Below are 16136 nucleotides of genomic sequence, written 5' to 3' on the forward strand. Positions count from 1 at the left end.
CCCTGAACTCTAATTCCTTTTCTCATTTTTCCTTAATTCTTTTACTGTTTGCTCAGTGTACACATTGAACAATTTCCGGGTCAGGTTCTATTTCACATCCTTCGACTGTTATAACTGCAGCATGGTTTCTTCCGTAGAAGCTGTAAATAATCTTTGGCTCCCTGTATTTTATCCTGGCTACCTTCAGAGTTTCAGAATTTACTCCAGTCAATATTGTCTAGAGCTTTCCCTAAATCTACAAGTGGTATAAACGTAGGTTTGCCTTTCTTGAATCTTAGATAAGTCGTAGGGTCAATACTCCCTCACGTGTTTCTACAATTACCTCCGAACCCAAGCTGATCTCTCTCTTCTGAGGTCGGTTTCTAACACCTATTACGTCAGTCTGTAAATAATTCGTGTTAGAATTTTGCAACGATGAATTATTACAATGATGGTTCATTTGCATTCATACCTGTCCTCACGTGCCTTACTTCGGAATTGGAATTATTGAAGAATTGAAGTCTCTTTATTGCTTTTTATACGTATCTTACGTTCTAAAAAATATGGAATTTAGAGACACTGTACAACTCCGGGGCCGGCCGGTGTGGCCGTGCGGTTCTAAGCGCGTCAGTTTGGAACCGCGTGACCGCTACGGTCGCAGGTTCGAATCCTGCCTCGGGCATGGATGTGTGTGATGTCCTTAGGTTAGTTAGGTTTAAGTAGTTCTAAGTTCTAGGGGACTGATGACCTCAGTAGTTAAGTTCCATAGTGCTCAGAGCCATTTGAACAACTCCGGGAATACTGAGCCATCGCACACTATGTTAATTCAAATTTCGCTATAGTGTAAATTTCGTTTTTTTTCTTGCATTTTATAAATATTATATAAATCTCAAGCATCTATCACTAAGGGTAAGACAGATACTGCCTACAGGAAAATTAGACCTTTGGAGAAAAGAGAACCACTTGTATGAATATCAAGAGCTCAGATGGAAAACCAGTCCTAAGCAAAGAAGGGAAAGCAGAAAGGCGGAAGGAGTATATAGAGGGTCCATACAAGGATGATGTACTTCAGGGAAATATTATGGAACTGGAAGACGATGTAGATGAAGATGAAATGGGAGATACGGTACAGTGCGAAGAATGACAGATCAGTGGAAGACCTAAGTCGAAACAAAGCCCCGAGAATAGACAACATTACATTAGAAATACTGACAGCCTTGGGAGAGCCAGCCATGACAAAATCCTTCCATCTGGTGAGCAAAACGTATGAGGCAGGCGAAAAACTTTCAATCTTCGAGAAGAATATAATAATTTCAATCCCAAAGAAAGCAAGTGTTGGCAAGTGTAAAAATTACCAAACTATCTTTTTTATAAGGCATGGTTGCAAAATACTAACACGAATTCATTACAGACGAATGGAAAAACTGGTAGAAGCCGACCTCGGGGAAGATCAGTTTGGATTCTGCAGAAATGTTGAAACACGCGAGGCAATACTGACCCTTGGATTTATCTTAGAAGAAACGTTTATAGCATTTGTAGACTTAGAAAAAGCTTTAGACATTCTTGGATGGAATACTCTCTTTTAAATTCTGAAGGTGGCAGGTACAAAATACAGTGAGCGAAAGACTATTTACAATTTATAGAGATACCAGATGGCAGTTACAAAAGTTGAGGGGCATGAAATGGAAGCAGTGGTTGAGAAGGGAGTGAGACAGGGTTGCAGCCTATCCCCGATATTATTAGACCTGTAGATTGATCAAGCAGTAAAAGAAACAAAAGAAAAATTTGGAGTAGGAATTAAGATCTACGGAGAAGAAATAAAAACTTTGAGATTTGTCGACGACATTGTAATTCTGTCACTGACACCAAAAGACCTGGGAGAGCAGCTGAACGGAATGGACAGTGTCTTGAAAGGAGGTTATAAGATGAAAATAAACAAAAGCAAAACAAGGATAATGGAATGTAGTCGAATTAAATCAGGTGTTGCTGAGGGAATTAGATTCACACTTACAGTTATAGATGAGTTTTGCTATTTGGGGAGAGAAATAACCGATGATGGTCAAATTAAAGGGGATATAAAATATAGACTGGCTACGGCAAGGAAAGCGTTTCTGAAGAAGAGAAATTTGTTAACAACGAGTATAGATTCAAGTGTCAGGAAGCCTTTTTGAATGTATCTGTATGGAGTGTAGCCATTTAAGGAAGTGAAACATGGTCGATAAACGGTGTAGACAAGAAGAAAAGAATATAAGTTTTCGAAATGTGGTACTACTGAAGAATGCTGAAGATTAGATGGGTAGATCGCGTAACTAATGAAGAGGTGCTGAATAGAATTGGAGAGAAGACTAATTTGTGGCACAACTTGACTAGAAGAAAGGATCGGTTGGTAGGGCACTTTCTGAGGCACCAAGGGATCACCAATTTAGCATTGGAGGAAAGTGTGGAGGGTAAAAGACGTAGAGGGAGACCAAGAGATAAATACAATATGCAGATTCAGAAGGATGTAAGTTGCAGTAGTTATTCGGATATGAAGATGCTTCCACAGGATACACGAGCGTGGAGAGCTGCATCAGACCAGTCTTTGGACTGACGACCAAAACAACAAGTAAAGTAGGCAAACCGTTTGGATTTGATACGCTTAGTTCCTACTGTCTAAACACACACAATAATGCCTACGAAGCTACGAGAATAAACCATAAAATTTCTTACATTGTGCTGCGACACTCATGGAATTAGCATTTCTTACTTTCTTAAGAGCGCCAGATATCTGTGTATGAAAGCACTACAGGTAATCGTTACCAGGTTTAGGAATCTTCCTGCTCATCGTCTCTTCCCCTTACAAGCGCGCTCGAGAACACCTCTATTACCTATTATGCATTTCTAATACTTTCCGTGTTGTATGCTGTTTTTATTTGTAAATTACTAAAACTGGGTGTATTAATGGCCGAAGTTCATAGTCTAGCATCTTTCAATTACATACTTTCACAGCTTTGAAGGAACACTAAAGTAACAACGGAAAGTAATTATCAATACACTATCGAAATCGAGGTTTCTGTAGGTAGTAGGAGGTAAAGAGAAATTTAAATATTTGGATATTGCAGTGGGGAAGAAAGTGTGGCTGCGGCTTTGGCGTAACATCTGAATGATAAAGTGTGTAGAAACACGAACCTGATGAGGTTACAATTATATATCACCTATGAGATAGATACGTACATTTAAATTAAGAACACAAGTAAAAATTTAGTAGGCAGGACAGTAGGTCCTCTCTTTACATAAGCGGTCAAGAAGAGTAGCGGACCGACCTGTTTGCGGTTTCCCCCTTGTACATATGCAGCCCTCCTCACATTTCAGTTGTGCAGCGTGCAAACGTTTCTGGCTGAAATTTCTCCTCTTTCTCTTATAAACATGACACGCATTAATCATAGTTTTGTTCACAAATGAAAATATGAAATAAATAATCGATGCTATCGTGCTTTCTTCCTACTGCGACAACGACTAACAAAAAAACATACAAATAAGAAACAGCCATCGTCTGTGCTCTATTCATATAGTGAGCGTTGGAGACAGTGTAGGAGTCTCACATTGTTATTCTCTACGAGGTCTTACCAGAGCTGGTTTTCCGTTCTTTTCCATAGACCTATTATAAAATGTAAACGTACTTGTATCGTGGGATACTTATGACCAGTACTTGCGCAACGTAGCGCTGCAATGGATAAGCATGGAACAAATGCTGAAAAAGGATGAAACAATGTACCGGCACAGGATCTATTCCTCCGGAACATCATTAAAGGAGCCGCAATGTGTGGCATCTCCCCTCACGGACACGTCAATGTTATAAGAATACCACGTCACCTCACTCTAAGAGACACTCTGGTAAGTTTGGAATTTGATCCAGGACATCAACAACATGTTCTCTGATCAGGAATTTGACATCATTGCTGGCCAAATGCTGGTAAAATGAACTTCTGTCGTCGTTTTTACACTCAAATACATGTTATGCGGCCACTCCCGATGGAGGTTCGAGTCCTCCCTCGGGCATGGATGTGTCTGTTGTTCTTAACATAGGTTAGTTTAATGTAGTTTAAGTAGTGTGAAAATCTAGGGACCGATGCCCTCTGCTGTTTGGTCCCATAAGAACTCACACACATTTGAACATTTTGCATGTTATGGGGTGGAAAATGGCAGGTTATTATGTCTTTACTTCAATGGTAGTTTCCAGTGTCTTTACTTCTCACATTTGTATCGATATTGGCACTGAATGCCTACATTTTAAATACATTTACTTGTTTTGTCCTTATTTTACAGTATTACGACATTAAATTTATTTCCGTAATCTTTCATAATATTCTAAATACGGTCCATAGTAATTAGCCATAATATTCGGATCCGCAACCCCAGTGGGTGGTAAAACATTGGCACACATAACTACAGTAATTCATCGCCACACGAACTCTACTACTCACTGAAGCTGACAGGGTATAGAAGGAGCATAGGACAAACTTCTAAGTCAGGAAATTCGTGTGGATTAGGTGAATGTTTATAAACCCTTATGTTTCCGAACACGCCTGGTAACTGGCCAATATATGCGTCAGAGCGTCACATGGAAATCCTGTTATCTTCCTCCTCCAAAGAATGCGACACCACTCTGCCTGTGTGATATAGCTATACTGCCAGTAAACAAAGCACCCAGTCAGGAAAATAGATGCAATGAAGAAATGAAAATGCTTACCAAAAAAATGTGACGTATGCCAAAGATTTTTCACAGGGTGCCGGGGAGAAATAAGCTACGTCGTACGATTACACCAGTCAGCTTTGTCCAACGACGTCATACCACATCCAAAGATGTAACACACGCAAGACTTCAAAGTGACGATCAATACACGTAAACGCTTCCATGGCGTCGAACTACACTATGTGATCAAAAGTGTACGGACACCTGGCTGAACATGACTTACAAGTTCGTGGCGCCCTCCATCGGTAATGCTGGAATTCAATATGCTGCTGGCCCACACTTAGCCTTGATGACGGCTTCCACTCTCGCAGTCATACGTTCAGTCAGGTGCTGGAATGTTTCTTGGGGAATGGCAGTCCATTCTTCACGAAATGCTGCACTGAGAAGAGGTATTGATGTCGGTCGGTGAGGCCTGGCACGAAGTCAGCGTTCCAAAACATCCCAAAGGCGCTCTATAGGATTCAGGTCAGGACTCTGTGCAGGCCAGTCGATTACAGGGGATGTTATTGTCGCGTAAACACTCCTCCACAGGCCGTGTATTATGAACAAGTGCTCGATCGCGTTAAGAGATGGAATCGCCATCCCCGAAATAATGCTCTACAACAGTGGGAAGCAATAAGATGCTTAAAACATCAATGTAGGCCTGTGCTGTGATAGTGCCACGCAAAACAACAAGGGTTACAAGCTCCTCCATAAAAACACGACCACACCATATCACCACCGTCTCCGAATTTTACTGTTGGCACTCCACACGCTGGCAGATGACGTTCACCGGGCATTCGCCATACCCACACCCTGCCATCGGATCGTAACATTGTGTACCGTGATTCGTCACTCCACACAACGTTTTCCCACTGTTTAGTCGTCCAATGTTTACGCTCCTTACACCAAGCGAGGTGTCGTTTTGCATTTACCGGCGTGATGTGTGGCTTACGAGCAGCCGCTCTACCATGAGATCCAAGTTTTCTCACCTTCCGCCTTACTGTCATAGTACTTGCAGGGGATCCTGATGCAGTTTGGAATTCCTGTGTGATGGTCAGGATAGATGTCTGCCTATTACACATTACGACCCTCTTCAACTGTCAGTGGTCTCTGGCAGTCAACAGGCGAGGTCGGCCTGTACGCTTTTGTGCTGAACGTGTCCCTTCTCGTTTCCACTTCACAATAACATCGGAAACAGTGGACCTAGGGATGTTTAGTAGGGTGTAAATCTCGCGTACAGACGTATGACACAAGTGACACCCAATCACCTGACCATGTTCGAAGTTTGTGAGTTCCGCAGAGTGCCCCATTCTCCTCTCTGACGATGTCTAATGACTACTGAACTCGCTGATATGGAGTACCTGGCAGTAGGTGGCAGCACAATGCACGTAATATGAAAAACGTATGTTTTTGGTTACTTTCGATCATATATTGTATAATCATGAATTATAGACTCGTGGGAATGGACGCACTTATTGGACATTTCATTTACGATATAAATGTAAACCTCTGTGTTCTAACTGTCGATACTGAAGTTCAAAGGTTATTTGAGTGTTGCAGACTTGATTGTACAGTACATTAAACAATCACATTTGCAACACTCAAATGACGTTTGAACATCAATATCAACCATTAGAACACAAATGTTTACATTTACATCGTAAATGAAATATATAGAGTCAAATGCGTCCCTTCTTAATTGCAAAAACAGGAGTACTTGATATTTATGGATTACGGCGCCATCTACTACGCATAAAAAACGATAATTTGAGTAAACCATCTGTATTTTTTGGCGTAGAATCTGAATATGCAATAGGGGTTCCCATTTAAAAATACAAGGTTGACCTCGCCCATGTGGTTAGGAGGTGTCCAGATGTGACAGATGTGACGGATGTCCCTTTTGTTAGGAATAACTTTTCACATAGAACGTTTATTTCGTACGATGCGTCGTTTTCGACATATTTAGTTGTCTCAAGTTAAAACAAACACCTTGCATAAATTTTCCCAACTAACTTCGTGAAAACCTAAACAACACAAAATCCCTTCAGAATACTCTTCCGCGAACAATACTCACCAAGGTGAGACTGACGAATAGAGTACCACATTTTACTCCACTCAACAGCCGATTTTACGCCCCCCCCCCCAATTCTCCTCATTAATGATAGCACAATAATATTAGCACCAATAACACCCCCTACAACCCAATTTCTCGTAAGATGGCCGGCCGCAGTGGCCGTGCGGTTCTAGGCGTTGCAGTCCGGAACCGTGGGACTGCTACGGTCGCAGGTTCAAATCCTGCCTCGGGCATGGATGTGTGTGACGTCTTCAGGTTAGTTAGGTTTAAGTAGTTCTAAGTTCTAGGGGACTGATGACCTAAGATGTTAAGTCCCATGGTGCTCAGAGCCATTTGAACCATTTTTTTGTCGTAAGATGCAAAACCCGTTAGGCTATTTAAGGTGTCAAAACCCGCTTGGCGCGATGCTCTTCCTCCTGGAATACATCAGCACATTTCCCCCCCCCCCCCCCCCCCCGAAATAACAGACCCAAAAATCCAAAGACCCTTAACCTTGTGCCCCTAGTAAACCTCCTCTTCCCAAAACGTAACTCGTCTACGTCCTTTAAGACCAGCGCCCCTCCTTCCCTCCAATGGACTTTACTGCTAAAGGAAAACCAATCAATAAGAATCCCCCTCAGGATACACCGCCTTAACGAAACACTGCCCGTGTGGGCGAGCGGGTTTGTGTGATCCAATGAGGTGGAGGGCTATACTGGCGGTAGTCTAACTACCAGCACGGCCTCCCAAGCCGAACAGGTCTCCACAGAGGATCCAGACAAAGTGTGTCTCACAACGTCCAGTCTAGTGTCCTGTACTATCCTATTCTATTCTATCCCATCCCATAAACTCCCTTCCTTTCCTTTTGCTCCCTGCGATTCTGTGGCAGCAGACACAGTCCCCTAATGTGGACAGCGGAAGATACTTGGAAACCAGGACAACGTTGATGCACATAGGTCTTACTGCGAATGGATGGATAGCGTTCTCTAGTCGTGGTGAAGACAAGCTATGTAAGGGGTAAGGCCCTGGAATCAAACCTTGGCAGGTGTCCAGGCCGTGAGGTGGCAGCCCCACCAGGACACTCGGAGGCTGTGTGCTGATAACGCGCACCACCAAAAAACACATATCACAGAAACTAAAAGGGAGAAACAGCCGGCTGGATCTTAAGGATATGACCTTTGGCCTGAAAAGGAAAACCTTTATTGGTTTTTGGAATATAAGGACGTTGAGAGAGGCAGGGAGGCTAAGACAGGTTGAAAAAAGGATGGAGAACTATCGACTAGATATATTGGGACTAAGTAAATAAGGTAGCCAGAATCTGGGGAATTCCAAACACAAAATGGTAGAGTGCAGCTGTATGCGGGTCAGACAGGTGAGGACGCGATGCATAGGAACGGTGTAGGGCTCTTACTATCTAAAAGCAGCAAGAAGAGCTTACAGTCTCAGAGCGGATAATAACCGCACGCTTTAAAACAAATGTGCGATATTTGTAATTCAATGCTATGCACCAACTGAAATAGTTAAAGGAGAATAAAAGATGCATTTTATACAGAGCTTAACGGAGTCCTTAGACAAACAAATTCTAGGGACATAAAAATTTTAATTGGTGACTTGAACGCAAAAAATGGTTCAGAAAATGAAGGGCTTGAACATATCATGGATGTGCATGGCATGGAGATCAGGAATGTAAATGGTGAACTGTTGACAGATACGTGCGCTGAACATGACCTAGTCATTGGAGGTGCATTGTTTCCACATCGTAACTGCAATAAGATAACGTGGGTTTCTCCAGACCACGTTACCGAAAATCAAATAGATCACATAGTCATAAGCCTTAAGTTCTGACACTCTCTGTTAGATGTCAGAAATAGAAGAGGAGCAGACATTGGAAGTGACCATCACCTAGTTCGGGCGGAATTCAGACTGAAGATAGTGGCCAATTGAACCACGCTTAATCACAGGTGCAAGAAAATAGATGTGGCAAGGTTAAAAGACCAACAGATCAAGGAAACATTTGCCCTTGAACTACAAAACAGATTCCAGGTCTTCTCTGAAGAAAACTTTATGGAAGAGTGAATTGAAATATGTTGGCAAAAAATCAAAGACAGTTATTTAGATGTGGGAGAAAAAATCTTAGGATTTAAGGCACATCAAAGGAAGCAATGGATATCCGATGCTACATGGAATGAAATCAGCCACAGGAAAAAACTAAAACTTCAGTTAAATCTTTGTAAGCCAAGAGCGCAGAAGAGCGAAGTGCATAAAGAATATACGGAGGCGAACAAAAAAGTGAAAATATGGTTACGTCGAGATAAAAGGAAATGGATAGATGAGCAAGTAAAATTTGCAGAAGAGGCAGCAAGACAAGAAAATATGAAAGAGCTCTACAATATACCCAAACGGTTGTCAATGAAGAACTTCATACGTGAAGGGCCAGTTAAGGACAAGGATGGGGTGATGCTTAAAACTCAACAGGCACAGCTACAGAGATGGGAGGAGCTCTTCAAGGAACTGTTAAATTGTGAATACAAACAAGAGGAACAGGTAAGAGATGTTCCAGAGAAAGTCGAAGAATATCAATATATAAATTTGTAGAGCCCAAAAATGGACGAAATTAGGGTTGCTTTGAAAACACTAAAGAATCCAGGCCTAGATAACATAGCACCGAAGCTCTTAAAAGCCGATATTGAAAGTACTGTTAAAATGCTCCATCCCTTGCTGAAGCATATTTGGCTTGAAGAGAAATCTCCAAAGGAGTGGAAAAATGGTTTGGTGGTAAACCTCCCAAAAAAGGGAAATTTGTCAGGCTGTAACAACTGGCTTGTATTACATTGTTGTCAGTGCCCAGTAAGGTCCTCACCATAATTATTTTAAACAGAATTAATGAATCTCTTGCAAAGCGACTGCGTAAAGAACAGGCCGGTTTTACGGCACAACGCAGTTGTGTTGATCTTATTAACACTCTTAGCATCATTTTACAGCAAGGCAACCATGTACCTGCATTCATTGATTTTCAAAAGGCCTTCGATTCTGTGAAACATAAAGTGCTCTGGCAGGTGTTGCGGAAGTATGGCACACCACAGAACATCTTACACATCATAAAAGATCTGTATGATGGCTACAAATCTTGCGTACCCCACAAGAGAAATATGACAGAGCCCATAAAAGTAACAACTGGAGTCCGGCAGGGTTGCATTTTATCACCAACACTTTCTCTACTTGTTCTAGCCTCAGTTATGAGTGGGGGATTCATGAACGTCTGGAGGATTTGGATTTTGCAGACGACATAGTTTTATTTGCTCAAAGGCTGACTGATATGCAAGCTAAATTTAACTTGCTGAAAGAAGAAGCAGAGACTGCTGGCCTCAGTATAAATACAGGCAAAACAAAGGAAATGAGAGTAAAATCAGGGAACATGGAGGTGCCACTGTTAATAAGGGAGCAGCGGGTGGAGACTGTCAATTCATTCCTGTATCTGGGTAGTATAGTGACGGGAGATGGTGGAGCTGGAGATGACGTGAAAAACCGCAATAAAAAGGCAAATGCTGTCTTCATACATTGTATCTAATATGGAAAAATAGAAATATCACGTACAAAACAAAAATCAGTATTTTCAATGCAAATGCGAAGGCTGTCCTTCTGTACGCCAGTGAAAGCTGGAAAATGGATAAAAAGATAAAATCCCAGTTACAAAGCTTCATAAATAGATGTCTTTGACGCATCATGAATATCTGTTGGCCAAAAAAAATATGTAATGAGGAGCTCTGACGAATAACAAACCAAATACCTATAGAAGACCAGATACGAGAGAGAAAGTGTTGGTTGGGGCACACCTTGAGAAAACCAGATGGAGCCATTGAGAAAAAGGCATTGGAATGGAATCCCCAGGAAACAAGGAAGAGAGGAAGACCTAGGGGCTCATGGAAGAGGACAGTGGAAGGGGAAGCAAAAAGGGTTGGCAAGACCTGGGCAGAATTGAGGCAAATGGCCAAAGACCGAGACAGATGGCGAGTTCTCCTGGATGCCCTATGCTCCCATAGGGGCCAAAGGAATTAAGTAAGTGAATCAATAACAATGCATTCAGTCCTATCGTTTCATGCAAGGCATGTCGGACTGATGAAAGATAACAATGACATTCAAACTCAGCTTCGATCTTTCAGGCAACGATCCACACCTGTTCAAGTGCTACAAATTATCATTTCGTCAGCGCCACTTGTTGCCATCGGAGGTTCGTCAAATGAAGGCCTTGTTAAATTTCATGTGGCATTTGCAAATTCAACAGTATCTCCCATATTTTGAAAAACGTTACAGGAGATTCAAGGTCTCGCATCTGTTCCCACAACATACGAGCACGGAAGGCTACTCTCGGACCCTTTATATATTCAGAAATCACAACTGCTGAAATACGTCTTACACGCCAAGATACGATAGAAAAACATACGAATTTTCCACAGAAATAAAAATCTGAACACGGTACACCCAATGGTCAATGTTGCTGTACTCCTTAGAAATGTGCGTCCTTTCAAGTTTGCATTTCTACATGACGTCATTTTTATGGACGACAATCCACGACAGCATTGAACATCGGAGATGGAGGAGCTCTCAAAATGAGGGGACATTCGGTGAATGGACTGCCCTGCCCGTTCCCACGACTTAAATCCCATCGAGAATGTATGGGATACATTGGGGAAACGTACTGCAGCTCTATCACATGCACCATCGAGCACCCACCAGTTGTGATCGGCACCGGAGGAGGAATGAACGCCCTATCACAATAACACCTTACCAATCTTGTGGCAGCGTGGGAGCGTGTTGCACGGCATGCATTGGCGTCCATGGTGATGTCACACCTTGTTAACGACAATGGGCCATCTTTTATAATTATCCGTTACCTTCTGTAGTATACCATAACAGTAGCAGTTCTTTCTACACTGACAGACAAAACGTCAGCATTAAGAAGGAGTCGTGTAACATAAACTTAAGTTGGTAGGCGTGTTTCTACATCGCAAATTTGGTACGAGTAGCATACGAGTAGCGCTAGTGGCACCACTACGAGGGTGAAAATCAGATTTGCTAAAAATAGACGCAGTAACGATCGTGAACGTTAAGTTACCTGAAATTGGACATGGTGAGTTGATGTTAGTCAAGAACGCCTTCAAGGCGACAAAGACGCCATTATCAACACCCCACTGACTTTAAACGAGGTCGTGTAATGGAGCAACAAAAAGCTTGATGTTCTTTCCGCGATACTGCAGAAAGACTTGGCAGGAATGTAGCCACTGTACACGATTGCTACGAGCTATGCTTACGAGAATATACAATCCCAAGATGACCGGGCTTCGTACGGCGAGGCCTCGCGGGGTAGCCGTGAGGCTTAAGGCGTCATGTCACGGTTCGCGCGGCTCCCACCGGCGGAGGTTCGATTCCTCCCTCGGGCATGGGTGTGTGTGTGTGTGTGTGTGTGTGTGTGTGTGTGTGTGTTGTCCTTAGCATAAGTTAGTTTAAGTTAGATCAAGTAGTGCGTAAGCCTAGGGACGGATGACCTCAGCAGTTTGGTGCCTTAGTACTTACCATAAATTTCCAAATTTCGGACGGCAACATGCCACTACCGAGACGGAAGACCATCGTGTTCGGCGTATGTCTCTGGCGCATCTTACTGCATTTGCAGCAGCAATTTGAGCAGCACCTGGCACGACAGTGACAACGAACTATTAAAAATCGGTTAGTTCGAGGACAGCTCCGAACCACAAGCCCTATAGCGTGAATTCCAGTGATCCAAAACCACCGCCATTTGTGGTGTTAAGCGAGAGCTCACTGGAGGGCAAGGTGGAGGTCTGTTTTGGTGTCTGATGAAAGCTGGTTCTGTCTCGGTGCCGTCAGTGGCCACGTGTTGGTTAGAAAGAAGCCAGTTGAAGGCCTGCAACCAATATGTCGACATCCTATACACACTGAACCTACACCTAGAGTTATGGTCCGGTTTGCGATTTCGTATGACAGTAGGAGCACAATCGTGGTTACCACACGCACCCTAACTGTAAATTTGTATGTCAGTCTGGCGATTCGCCCTGTTGTTCTGCCATACATGAACAGCGTTCCAGAGGGTGTTTTCCAACAGAAAAACGCTTGGCCATAAAGAGCTGTTGCAACCCAACATCCTCTACGGAGTGACGACATGTTGCCCTGGTCAACCCGATCACCAGATCTGTCTCGAATCGAGCACATGTGGGACAGAATTTGACGACAACTCCAGAGTCATCCGCCAACAACCATTAACCATCCCTATATTGACCGACTAAGAACAACAGGCATGGAACACTATCCCACAAACTTACATCTGGCACCTGTACAACAATGTATGGATGTCAATATGCTTGCACTGAATATGGTTACATTGGTTATTAATGAAACAACATTACACATTTGCAATGGCTTATCTCACCCTTACATTAACCTGTGATCTTGCAGCGTTGATCACTTACATATGTTACCTAGACAAATATATACCCGAATTTTCATCACTCTACATTAAGTTTTAGTGTTGCGATTTTTTTTCTGTCAGTGTATTTTTCTACTTTACTACATGATGCGATTTCTTTGCCCCTTCTAAAAGTGCTGAGCAAAAACTGAGAACAGAGCATTTATTGTCATGTATTGTGATCACACTCCCTATTAAGAGTTTATTGTGATTTTCAACAAGAATATGCCTAATTAATTATATTCTCGCAGTAAATCAGACTGCCTATTCGTTTGTGTGTTTGCCTAGCATAGTATTATTAACTAACATGTTTTTTTTCTATAGTTTTAAGCCTGTTCAGGTTAAATTTAGGATATCTTTTATTACGCCTAACGTCTGGTATCAACTATTACACTCCAGGAAATTGAAATAAGAACACCGTGAATTCATTGTCCCAGGAAGGGGAAACTTTATTGACACATTCCTGGGGTCAGATACATCACATGATCACACTGACAGAACCACAGGCACATAGACACAGGCAACAGAGCATGCACAATGTCGGCACTAGTACAGTGTATATCCACCTTTCGCAGCAATGCAGGCTGCTATTCTCCCATGGAGATGATCGTAGAGATGCTGGATGTAGTCCTGTGGAACGGCTTGCCATGCCATTTCCACCTGGCGCCTCAGTTGGACCAGCGTTCGTGCTGGACGTGCAGACCGCGTGAGACGACGCTTCATCCAGTCCCAAACATGCTCAATGGGGGACAGATCCGGAGATCTTGTTGGCCAGGGTAGTTGACGTACACCTTCTAGAGCACGTTGGGTGGCACGGGATACATGCGGACGTGCATTGTCCTGTTGGAACAGCAAGTTCCCTTGCCGATCTAGGAATGGTAGAACGATGGGTTCGATGACGGTTTGGATGTACCGTGCACTATTCAGTGTCCCCTCGACGATCACCAGTGGTGTACGGCCAGTGTTGGAGATCGCTCCCCACACCATGATGCTGGGTGTTGGCCCTGTGTGCCTCGGTCGTATGCAGTCCTGATTGTGGCGCTCACCTGCACGGCGCCAAACACGCATACGACCATCATTGGCACCAAGGCAGAAGAGACTCTCATCGCTGAAGACGACACGTCTCCATTCGTCACTCCATTCACGCCTGTCGCGACACCACTGGAGGCGGGCTGCACGATGTTGGGGCGTGAGCCGAAGATGGCCTAACGGTGTGTGGGACCGTAGCCCAGCTTCATGGAGACGGTTGCGAATGGTCCTCGCCGATACCCCAGGAGCAACAGTGTCCCTAATTTGCTGGGAAGTGGCGGTGCGGTCCCCTACGGCACTGCGTAGGATCCTACGGTCTTGGCGTGCATCCGTGCGTCGCTGCGGTCCGGTCCCAGGTCGACGGGCACGTGCACCTTCCGCCGACCACTGGCGACAACATCGATGTACTGTGGAGACCTCACGCCCCACGTGTTGAGCAATTCGGCGGTACGTCCACCCGGCCTCCCGCATGCCCACTATACGCCCTCGCTCAAAGTCCGTCAACTGAACATACGGTTCACGTCCACGCTGTCGCGGCATGCTACCAGTGTTAAAGACTGCGATGGAGCTCCGTATGCCACGGCAAACTGGCTGACACTGACGGCGGCGGTGCACAAATGCTGCGCAGCTAGCGCCATTCGACAGCCAACACCGCGGTTCCTGGTATGTCCGCTGTGCCGTGCGTGTGATCATTGCTTGTAGAGCCCTCTCGCAGTGTCCGGAGCAAGTATGGTGGGTCTGACACACCGGTGTCAATGTTTTCTTTTTTCCATTTCCAGGAGTGTAGTTTATAATGTCACTTGCAACTACTTAGGCATTGAAATAGCATTGGCGTGTTTACTGTGGGGTTGAAAAACATGTTTTAGACACTAGGCACCATTTGACGAATATTTTTGTACATGGAAAATTCCATTTCAATATTTAACCTAAAAATTGCACATTTTTTCATTTCTGATGTATTTTTGCAGACATTTTAGATTTGGAGAGAACCATTTGATATTTGACAAAAATCATGGACGTGCAAAGTTTTTAATTTCAGGCTCTGTTGTGTCTTAAAGAAAGTGTGGTATTCAGATATATCTATAAATGTTACCAGCTGTTGGCGGTGACAAGCAACAGGAGCTTAAATTGGTAGTTGATTTTATTACACTGTTTTGAAGTTTTACAGAACGATATTAAAACGGAAAGTCATCCTCAGCGGCTGCACAATACTAATTTGTTAATTATATCGCATAAAAAAACGTTGACTTGGCGGTTGTATACTACTGGCCATTAAAACTGCTACACCAAGAAGAAATGCAGATGATAAACGGGTATTCATAGGACAAATATATTATACTAGAACTGACATGTGATTACATTTTCACGCAATTTGGGTGCATAGATCCTGAGAAATCACTACCCAGAACAACCACCTCTGGCCGCAATAACGGCCTTGATACGCCTGGGCATTGAGCCAAACAGAGCTTGGATGGCGTGCAGCTTCAACACGATACCACAGTTCATCAAGAGTAGTGATTGGCGTATTATGACGACCCAGTTGCTCGGCCACCATTGACCAGACGTTTTCAGTTGGTGAGAGATCTGGAGAATGTGCTGGCCAGGGCAGCAGTCAAACATTTTCTGTATCCAGAAAGGCCCGTACAAGACCTGCAATATGCGGTCGTGCATTATCCTGCTGAAACGTAGGGTTTTGCAGGGCTCGAATGAAGGGTAGAGCCACGGGTCGTAACAAATCTGAAATGTAACGTCCACTGTTCAAAGTGCTGTCAATGCGAACAAGAGATGACCGAGACGTGTAACCAATGGCACCCCATACCATCACGCCGGGTGATACGCCAGTATGGCGATGACGAATACACGCTTCCAATGTGCGTTCACCGCGA

At 43.7% G+C, this 16136-nt stretch overlaps 1 protein-coding gene across 1 annotated transcript in view; it reads right to left on the reverse strand.

Annotated features, from left to right (window-relative positions):
• LOC124712193 overlaps positions 1-16136 on the reverse strand; it is a 679509-nt gene that overhangs the window by 121681 nt on the left and 541692 nt on the right. The window lies entirely within an intron of this gene.

This window comes from Schistocerca piceifrons, chromosome 1 (genome assembly GCF_021461385.2).
Source record: "Schistocerca piceifrons isolate TAMUIC-IGC-003096 chromosome 1, iqSchPice1.1, whole genome shotgun sequence".
NCBI classification, from domain to species: domain Eukaryota; kingdom Metazoa; phylum Arthropoda; class Insecta; order Orthoptera; family Acrididae; genus Schistocerca; species Schistocerca piceifrons.